This window comes from Dama dama, chromosome 22, assembly GCF_033118175.1.
Source record: "Dama dama isolate Ldn47 chromosome 22, ASM3311817v1, whole genome shotgun sequence".
Classification (NCBI taxonomy): domain Eukaryota; kingdom Metazoa; phylum Chordata; class Mammalia; order Artiodactyla; family Cervidae; genus Dama; species Dama dama.
In genome coordinates this window covers 42,919,832-42,930,216 of record NC_083702.1, presented here as the reverse complement: position 1 = coordinate 42,930,216, position 10,385 = coordinate 42,919,832, and the positions used below count along the sequence as shown (strand labels likewise).

At 42.4% G+C, this 10,385-nt stretch overlaps 1 non-coding gene across 1 annotated transcript; it reads left to right on the top strand.

Annotated features, from left to right (window-relative positions):
* The first annotated feature begins 2,104 nt into the window (after positions 1-2,104).
* On the top strand, positions 2,105-2,214 carry LOC133044087 (U6 spliceosomal RNA). Its single transcript, XR_009689836.1, has one exon. It is a non-coding gene; the product is annotated as a U6 spliceosomal RNA (small nuclear RNA).
* Positions 2,215-10,385: the final 8,171 nt, after the last annotated feature.

Genomic DNA, 10,385 nt, shown 5'->3' with positions numbered 1-10,385 from the left:
GCCATCAGTCCTGCTCACCGTGGTCCCCATGACTCAGACCCCACCCCAGAGGAGGAGGTGAGGTGTGGGGGCGGTCCTAGCAGGAAGGCTGGTGAATAATCATCCACTGGCCTTCAGTGCTCACAGAGAGAGATCAGACCCGTGCTGAATTTGGCCATCCCACGTAAGCCCAGTGGGCGGGGCCTCTTACTCCTCCAAAACCCTGCCCAGGGGGCGGGGCCTCTTACTCTCCAAGACCCAGCCCAGGGGGCGGGGCCTCTTACCCTCCAGAGCAGGCGAGGAAACCCAGGCTCAGGTAAGGCCAAAGGCTGAGCTTCCCGCCCCAGCCAGGAACCTGTTGACTTCTACATGCTTTGGGGAGAGTGAGCAACCTCAGTGTGGGCGAGAAAACCAGGTTTAACTCTTACTCGGCCTCTCATTTGTTACTGTACTTTGGGGAGCCGGAACCTCCTTTCTTGGCCTCATTTTCCAACTCCCCTGCAGTAAATGTAGCCTGATGAAATGAACCTGCAGCATGGCACAGGCTCTGGAGCCTGCATTTAAACCCCTCTCAGTGCCTCAGTCTCCTTATCTGTAAAATGGGGAGAATAGAACCTATCAGATAGGGCTGTTTTGAGGATGAACATTTCGGCGTGCTTGTTTGCCAGGCCATAATGAGTACTTTCCATAGATTAATCCCTTGAATCCTCAGGACAGACCTGGGAAGTAGCCACGATTATTACTCCCATTTTATGGATGAGAACCCTGAGGCTCCAGTTAGGTACTTCGCCCAAGGGCACCCAGCTGGGAAGTGGGAGCTCTGGAATTTGAACTCAGACACAGTCTGGTGCACAGACAGTTCCCATATACCCTCTGCTTCTGTACAGGCGTAGCCGCCCGCATGATCACTAACCCCCACCATCAGCTTGCAGTGTGCTAAGTCACTTCACTCATGTTCGACTCTTTGTGTCCCCATGGACTATAGACCGCCAGGCTCCTCTATCCATGGGATTCTCCAGGCATGAATACTAGAGTGGGTTGCCATTTCCACCTCTAGGGGATCTTCCTGACCCAGGGATCGAACCCGCATCTCTTATGTCTGTCTTCTGCATTGGTAGGCAGATTCTTTACCACAAGAGCCACCTGGGAAGCCCGCCATCAGCTTGCTTATAAACAAACAGGAAGGCTTCCTGGAGGAGGCAGGGCAGAAGCTGGGTCCGGAACGGGGGAGAAGATTCCTGCCTGACAGGCAGGAGAACACCTTTGTGCAGTAAGGAACTGAGTGTACCCAGATGTGCCTGGATGAGCGGCAGAGAGAGGGCCTGGAAAAGCCCTGGGGAGTAAAGTTACCAGATCTTCCAGTTACCTATTGGTGCATGTCAGTCCACCCCAAAAGACAGCCTACAACGAAAGACAGCCACCATTTTTGTAGCTCATGAGTTACTCATGACTCAGACTTCTCGTCTTTGCTCATGTGACATCAGCGGGGATCAAAAAGCAGCTAGAGGCTGGACAGCTGGGGGTCCTCAGGCACCTCACTGTATCTCTCAGCAGGCTCTAAGCACGGTCTCTAAGCATCACGGCCTCGGGGAGGCCAGCTTCCAACATGGCATGTCCAAAGAGAGCCTGAGGAACCCATCGCCCTTTCTGACCTGGCCTTGGAAGTCAGCCAGTGTTGCTGCTGTCACACTCTATTGGTCAAAACAGTCACAGGCTCGCCCATATTGAGGGTGCCAGGGGCGGGGCGGGGCCTGGACGGTACCCTTTGATGGAGGATTGGCAGATTTCTGGCAGAGCCTATGTGGGGTGACAAATACTATGCTAGGCATTTTTAAGAATGTATTGTCACAGAAGGTGACTGGGGCTGGAGCAAGGGGTCAGCCATGGAGCCTGCTCTGCCTGTGCATGGCAGACTCAGTCTCCAAGTCCTGGGTCAAGTGACTATATGCCTCAAAACGTTTTTTAAAGCTTTTAAAAAATGTTTACTTAGGTATGAAACACAATAAGGTGCACAGATCTTAAGTGGGCACTTAAAAGACTTTGACCTATATGTCTCCACTTGGCTGATCACCACTCAGATCAAGACACTGACCATTTCCATTGCCCAATCAAGAGGTGACTACCCGTGCTTGCTTCAGCAGCACATATACTGAAAAACTGGAACAATATAAAGAAGATTAACGTGGCCCCTCCGCAAGGATGACAATGCAAACTCATGAAGTATTCCATACTTCTGGAAAAGAGAAAAATAAAGTATATTAATGTATATATAGCTTCCCAGGTGGTGCTAGTGGTAAAGAACCCACCTGCCGATTCAGGAGACATAACAGATGTAGGTTTGATCCCTGGGTCGGGAAGATCCCCTGGAGGAGGAAATGGCAACCCACTTTAGTATTCTTGCCTGGAGAATCCCAGGGACAGAGGAGCTTGGCGGGCTGCAGTCCATGGGGTCGCAAAAGAGTCAGACAATACTTAGCGACTAAGCAATAACAACAAGGTATATATATGAAGTCTAGAAAACTGATACTGATTAATCTATCTGCAGCATAGGAATAGAGACTCAGATATAGAGAACAGACTTGTGGGCACAGCTGGGGAAGGAAAAGGTGGGATGAAGGAGAGAGTAGCACTGAAACATATACATCATATACATCGCTGCAGGTAAAATAGATAACCATACGGAAGATAGGTAACCAGTGGGAATTTGCTCTATGACACAGAGAGCTCAACCCAGTGCTCTGTAGGGGTGAGATGGGGTGGGAAGAAGGTTCGAGAGGGAGGGGACATATGTATACCTAAGGCTGATTCATGTTGTTGTACGGCAGAAAACAGCACAACGTTGTAAAGCAATTATCCTCTAATTAGAAATAAAAAAATAACGTAAAGAGGCAACTACTCTTCTGTGTTCTGTCGCCACAGATTAGTTTCATCTATTTTTGTTCTTCATAGAAATGGAATCGTCCAGCTTGTGCTCCTCTGTCTCTGGAGTCTTTCATTCACCACATTCACCACGTGGAAGTGAGGTTCTTCCACATAGGTACATATATGTGTAGTTCAGTTCAGTTCAGTCGCTCAGGCATGTCCGACTCTTTGCAACCCCGTGGACTGCAGCGCGCCAGGCTTCCCTGTCCCATCACCAACTCCCGGATCTTGCTGAAACTCATGTCCATCGAGTCGGTGATGCCATCCAACCATCTCATCCTCTGTCATCCCCTTCTCCTCCAGCCTTCAACCTTTCCCAGCATCAGGGTCATTTCCAATGAGCCAGTTCTTTGCATCAGGTGGCCAAAGTATTGGAGCTTCAACTTCAGCATCAGTCCTTCCAGTGAATATTCAGGACTGATTTCCTTTAGGATTGACTGGCTTGATCTCCTTGCTGTCCAAGGGACTCTCAAGAGTCTTCTCCAACACCACAGTTGGAGTAGTTGTAGTAGGTAGATATAGTTGCAGTAGGTGATAGGTACAACACCATATTTGTAGTAGGTACTTATATTTGTAGACTGTCGTGTATTTGTAGATTATCCAGTCTTGTCTCTGAATTGCATTCTGTTTTGTAAATATACTGTGTAATGGGCAGCTGGGTAGTTCCTGTTTGGAAGCTATTACAGATACCGCTGCTATGAATATTCATATGCCCTTCTAATAAACATGTTTATGCACCTCTGTTGGATTCGCAGCCAAGAGTTGGCTTGCTTGGTCATGGGGTTGGCATAGGTACAATCTCAGTAGATCTGCCAAGCAGTCCTGCCACGTGCTTGACCGTTTTCCACTCCAACTGGTGGTTTGTGAGAGACCGACATGCTTCCCAGCACTTGATGCAGACAATCTTGTTTTACTCAGTCTATTGGAGGTGAAGTGGAAACCAGTTTTCTGAATGAAATCTCAGTACAAGTCATCGTTTCTAAGACAAATCAAAGGTGAGATGTAGTGAAAGCCAATACTATGTACAAGGGGGAGTTTACTGGAATATCTTGCTATTGTTTTAGTTGGTTTTGCTTTATTTTATATGTTTATATTTTAGAGGTAATTACTTATTGTTAAATTTAAACTTAAAGCATATATGTGCCCTTGAAAAAAACGTACGAAGCCCTTCCTGCTAGAGTGCAAGCAGCTAAGAGGCAATGCTAAATAAAGGAACTTGGGATTTGCCTGGTGGCCCAGGGGTTAAGACTTCGTGCTCTAAATGCCAGGGACCAGGGTTCAATTCCTGGTAGGGGAACTAAGATCCCACATGCTGCACAGTGCAGCCAAAGAAATAAATTTTGAAAAGTAAATAAAGGAACTCAGAAATGGAGTAGCTGAGGTGAGCATGGAATCCACTTCGGTAGTGGATTATAGTTAACCAAGTGAAGAGGAATTCCCTGGTGGTCCAGTGGCTAAGACTCTGTGCTCCCAATGCAAGGGGTCAGGGGTTTGATCCCTGGTTAGGGAACTAGATTCCACATATTGCAACTAAGAGTTTGTATGCCACAACTAAAGGTCCCATATGCTGCAACAAAGACCCAGTGCAGCCAAATAATTAATTTTAAAAAAAAGAAAAAGAGTACATGGTTTAAAAAAAAAACAAGCAAAACTTGATGGAACTAATAATCATGGTAGGAGACTTTAACACACACCTTTCAACAATTTCTGTGAATTTAGCAAAACTAGAAATAGAGTCAAAATCAACTATATTTCTCTTCACTGACCACAAAAATAAAACATTTTAAAACTGAAACTATTGAAGTCCTAAAAGATAATATAAGAGAAAATTTAGATGACTTTGAGTTCAGTGATGACTTTTTTGATAAAACATCAAAGATGTAAGTGATGAAATCATTGATAAGCTGGACTTCATTAAAATTGAAAACTTATAAAAGACACTGTTAAGAGAATGAGAAGACAAGCCAAGGGCTGGGAGAAAATATGCTAAAAGACATATTTGATAAAGGACTCTTACCCAAAATATACAAAACTCTTAAAATACAAAAAATAAGAAGATGAACAACATAACTGAAAAAAAAAAATAGCAAAATACCTGAACAGACACCTCCAGGAAAGATGTACAGATGGCAAACAAGCATATGAAAATGCACTCAATATCATGTGTTAGTAGGGGTTTGCAAATTGAAACAACAGTGAAACACTACTATGCACCTACTAAAATGGCCAAAATCCAAAACACTGAAAACACCAAGTGCTGGTGAGGATGTGGAGCAAAAAGAACTTCCTCTCTTGGCTGGTGGGAATGCAAAAGGGCACAGTCACTTTGGGAGATGGTTTTTTTATAAGACAGTTTCTTATAAATTAAACATACTCTTATACCATATGATTCGGCAATCCTTTACTTCTTAATATTTACTCAAAAGTGTTGAAAACTTAAGTGCACACAAATATTTGCACCTGGATGTTTATGGCAGCCTTATTCATAGCTGGCAAAATTTAGAAACAACCAAGAAGTCCTTTAGTAGGTGAACAGTTAGATAATTTCGGTACATCCAGACAAGGGAATATTATTCGGTGCCAAAAAGAAACGAGCTCTCAAGCCATGAAAAGAAACAGAGGAAAGTTAAATGCATATTACTAAGTGAAAGAAACCAATCTGGAAAGTCTACATACTGTGGGATTCCAACTATATGAATTCTAGAAAGGGCAAGACTATGGCAATAGCCAGATGGTTAGTGGATGGGGGAAGGAAGGATTGTCGATGGAGCACAGAGGATTTCTAAGGCAGTGAGATTATTCTATATGGCACTATAATGATGGATGGATGTCATTATGCATTTGTCAAAACACATAGAATGCGCAACACCAAGATTGAACCCTTATGTAAACTATAGACTTTGGGTGATGATGTATCATAGTTTCATTGATTAAAACAATGAGATGTTGATAGTGGGGGAAGCTATGCATGTGAAGGCAAGGAATAGATGAGAATTTTCAGTACTTTTCTCTCAATTTTTCTGTGAATCTAAAATTGCTGGAAAATAATAAAATTCTATTTTTAAAAAATGAAGCCATCTATAAGAGCATCAGAAATATCAACTTCCTAGGAAGAAATCAAACAAAAGGTGTGCAAGACGGCTACACTGAAAAAGACAAAATATTATTATGTGTTAGTCACTAGGAAAATGAAATAAAGACCACAGTGAGGTCCTATTTCACACCTAGTAGGATGACTATAATCAAAATGACAAACAGTAACAAGGGTTGGCCAGGATGTGGAGAGATTAGAACCCTGTCACATTGCTGGTAGGATTGTAAAATGCTGCAGCTGCTTTGGAAAACAGTTTAGCAGCTCCTCAAAAAGTTAAATATAGAGGTGCCCTATGACTCAACAGTTTCACTCCTAGATATACAATACCCAAGAGTTGAAAATATATGCCTGCACATAAACGTATACATGATGTTCACAGCAGTTTTACTCATATTAATAATAGCCTCAAAGTGGAAATAACCCAAATATCCATCAACGGATGGATGGATGAACAAACAATGTCTATCTAGACAATGGAATATTCAGTTCAGTTGCTCAGTTCTGTCTTTGAGACCCCATGGACTGCAGCACACCAGGCTTCCCTGTCCATCGCCAACTCCTGGAACTTGCTCAACTCATGCCCATTGAGTTGGTGATGCAATCCAACCAGCTCATCCTCTGTCATACCCTTCTCCTACCTTCAATATTTCCCACCATCAGAGTCTTTTCCAGTGAGTCAGTTCTTTGCATCAGGTGGCCAAAGTATTGGAATTTCGGCTTCAGCATCAGTCCTTCCAATGAATATTCAGGACTGAATTCCTTTAGAATTGACTGGTTTGATCTCCTTGCAGTGCAAGGGATTCTCAGGAGTCTCCTCCAACACCACAGTTTAAAAGCATCAATTCTTCGGTGCCCAGCTTTCTTTATAGTCCAACTCTCATATCCATACATGACTACCGGAAAAACCCTAGCTTTGACTAGACAGACCTTTGTTGGCAAAGTAATGTCTCTTGTTTTTAATATGCCATCTAGGTTGGTCATAGCTTTTCTTCCAAGGAGCAAGCGTCATTTAATTTCATGGCTGCAATCACCATCTGCAGTGATTTTGCAGCCCCAAAAAATAAAGTCTATCTCTCTTTCCGTTGTTTCCCCATTTATTTGCCATGAAGTGATGGAACCGGATATCATAATCTTAGTTTTCTGAATGTTGAATTTTAAGCCAACTTTTTCACTCTCTTCTTTCACTTTCATCAAGAAGCTCTTCAGTTCTTCTTCGCTTTCTGCCATAAGGGTGGTGCCATCTGCATATCTGAGGTTATTGATATTTCTCCCAGCAATCTTGATTCCAGCTTGTGCTTCATCCAGCCCAGCATTTCGTATGATGTACTCTGCATATAAGTTAAATAAGCAAGGTGACAATATACAGCCTTGATGTACTCCTTTCCCAATTTGGAACCAGTTTGTTGTTCCATGTCTGGTTCTAACTGTTGCTTCTTGATCTGCAAACAGATTTCTCAGGAGGCAGGTAAGGTCGTCTGGTTTTCCCATCTCTTTAAGAATTTCCCACAGTTTATTGTGATCCACACAGTCAAAGGCCTTGGTATAGTCAATAAAGCAGAAGTAGATATTTTTTTCTGGAACTCTCTTGCTTTTTCCATGATCCAGTGGATATTGGCATTGTGATCTCTGGTTCCTCTGCCTTTTCTAAATCCAGCTTGAACATCTGGAAGTTCACAGTTCACGTACTGTTGAAGCCTGGCTTGGAGAATTTTGAGCATTACTTTGCTAGCGTGTGAGATGAGTGCAATTGTGCAGTAGTTTGAATATTCTTTGGCATTGCTTTGGTATTGCCTGAATAATGGAATATTATTCAGTCATAAAAGAGAGAAAGTGCTGATACATGCTTCAACATGAATGAACCTGAAAAACATGATGCTAAGTGAAAGAAGCTAAACACAGAAGGCCACGTTTTTTATGATTCCACTTCTATATATTTAAAGTCCGGAATAGGCACATCCATAGAGACAAAAAGAAATTAGTGGTTGCCTAGTTGGGGAAAGGGGAGTGTAGAGAATGACTGCCATTGGGGATGGAGTTTTTTGGGGAGTGATAAAAAATATTCTGGAATTAGAGAGTGGTGATGATTGTACAATTTTGTAAATATACTTAAAAAAAAAAAAAAACCACTGAATTGTATGCATTTTTCATTTGCCACGCCACTCGACTCATGGGATCCTAGTTCCCCAACCAGGGACTTGAACCCGAGTCCTCAGCAGTTAAAATGCAGGATCCCAACCACTGGACCAACAGGGAATTCCTTGTACACTTTATTTTTGGCAGCACTGGGTCTTTGTTACAGACTGTGGGCTCTTCGTTGCCTGTGGGATCTTTATTCTCTGACCAGGGATTGAACCCGCGTCCTTTGCATCAGAAGGCAGATTCTTAGCCACACGGGGAAATCCCACCCTGTCTACTTTAAATGAATGAATTGGTATGTGAATTATATCTCAATTTTTTATTTTTTAATAGCATCATTATTTGAAATTAAATATGATCTAAATAAACCAAGAGCTATATCATTTTCAAGGACCAGAAGCCTCAATATTATAAACATATCAATTCTTCTCAAATTAATTGCAAGATTCAACACAATCCCAATTCAAAAATCCCAGAGTTTCCCCCCTGAAATTAACAAGTTGACTCTAAAATGTATATGGAGATGCAAAGGAAAAGCCATTGACATAAAAAAAAATAAAATAAAAAAGAACAAAACCACAGAACTTACTGTACCAGACTTCAAGAACTACTGTAGGAACAAGAATTTAAACAGTGTGGCATTGGTACAAGGGCAGACAGACTAACAGTCTAGAGACAAACCCACACATACGGCACATAGGACACAGCAGTGCAGTGGGAGAAGGACAGTCTTTTCAGGAAATGGTGCTGGGTCAGCTAGATAGAATATTGTGGGAGAAATGCATCTTGATCCCTCTAATGGCTTCCTGTAGCTGCTGTAAAAAAATTACCAGAAACTTGTGGCTTAAACCCATAGAACTTTATACCTTCACAGTCCTAGAGGTCAGAAGTTCAGAATCAGTATCACCGGGCCAAAATCAAGGTGTCAGCAGAGCCAACACCTTGGAGGCTGTCAGAGAGAATGTTATTTGCCTCTTCCCATCTCTGGAGCTGCGGGCACTGCTTGGTTCATGGCTACATCAATCTAGTCACAAGGCGAGCAACTTTTGTTACAGAAGGTAACAGTTCCAGGAATTAGGAGGAGGCTCTCCATCATTGGGAGACTGTTTTTTCAGCCTAATGTAACCCCTACCTCACACCATAAACAGATATAAATTCCATACCTAAATGTGAAAGAGCAAAATAATAAAGACTTAGAAGAAAGCATTAAGAGAACATCTTCATGACCTTGAAAGAGGCAGGGTTTTCTTAAACAATAAATAAAGGAGCTAATAATTTTTTAGTGGACTATATCAGAATTAAGAACTCTCCTTTGACAAAAAATACATTTTGAGGAGTTAAAACATGACCCACAAAATGGGAGAGGATGTTTGTAATGAACATATACAGCAAAAAACTTCTGCTTGAAATATACAGACCTCCTACAAATCAATACAAAAACACCCAACATGAAAAGACATCCTAATAGCAAAATAAATCAACTATACGCCAACAAAACGTTTTAAAAAGAAAAATAGGCAAAAGACTTGAACAGATAGAAGTGGATACCCAAATGGCCAATAAATACATGAAAAGGTGTTCAACTTCATTAGTGATCAGAGAAATGCAAATTAAAACCACAATGCCATATCACTATACATATGCTAAAATGAAAAAGGCAAAAATATCAAGGGTTAGTGAAGATATGGAGTAATCAGAACTGGTGGGAACTTCAACTGTTACCATCACTTTGGAAAACCTTTTGGGAGCTTCTGCTAAAACGGAACGTGCATGGATGCATGCTTCAGTCGCTCATTCGTGTCCAACTCTTTGCCATCCCATGGAGTATAGCCCACCAGGTTCCTCTGTTCATGGGATTTTTCCAAGCAAGAATATTGGAGTGGGTTGCCATTTCCTCCTCCAGGGGATCTTCCTGATCCAGGGACCAAATTCGGGTTTAAGTCTCTGGAATGGGTATCCATTCCCTTCTCCAGGGGATCTTCCCAACCCTGCATCTGCAGGGTCTCCTGCATCTGCAGGTGGATTCTTTTACCACTGAGCCACCTGGGAAGCCAAAACAGAACATATGTAGACCTTTGACCTAGAAATTCTGCCTCTAGGTGTAAATCCAACACATTCACCAAAAGACACATACTAAGCTAGAATATTCATAGCACACTATTTGTAATGGGCAAAACCTGGAAGCTATCCAAATGTCCATTAATAGTAAAACGGATGAAATAAAGTGTGGTGTAGTCACACAGTGGGGCATTAC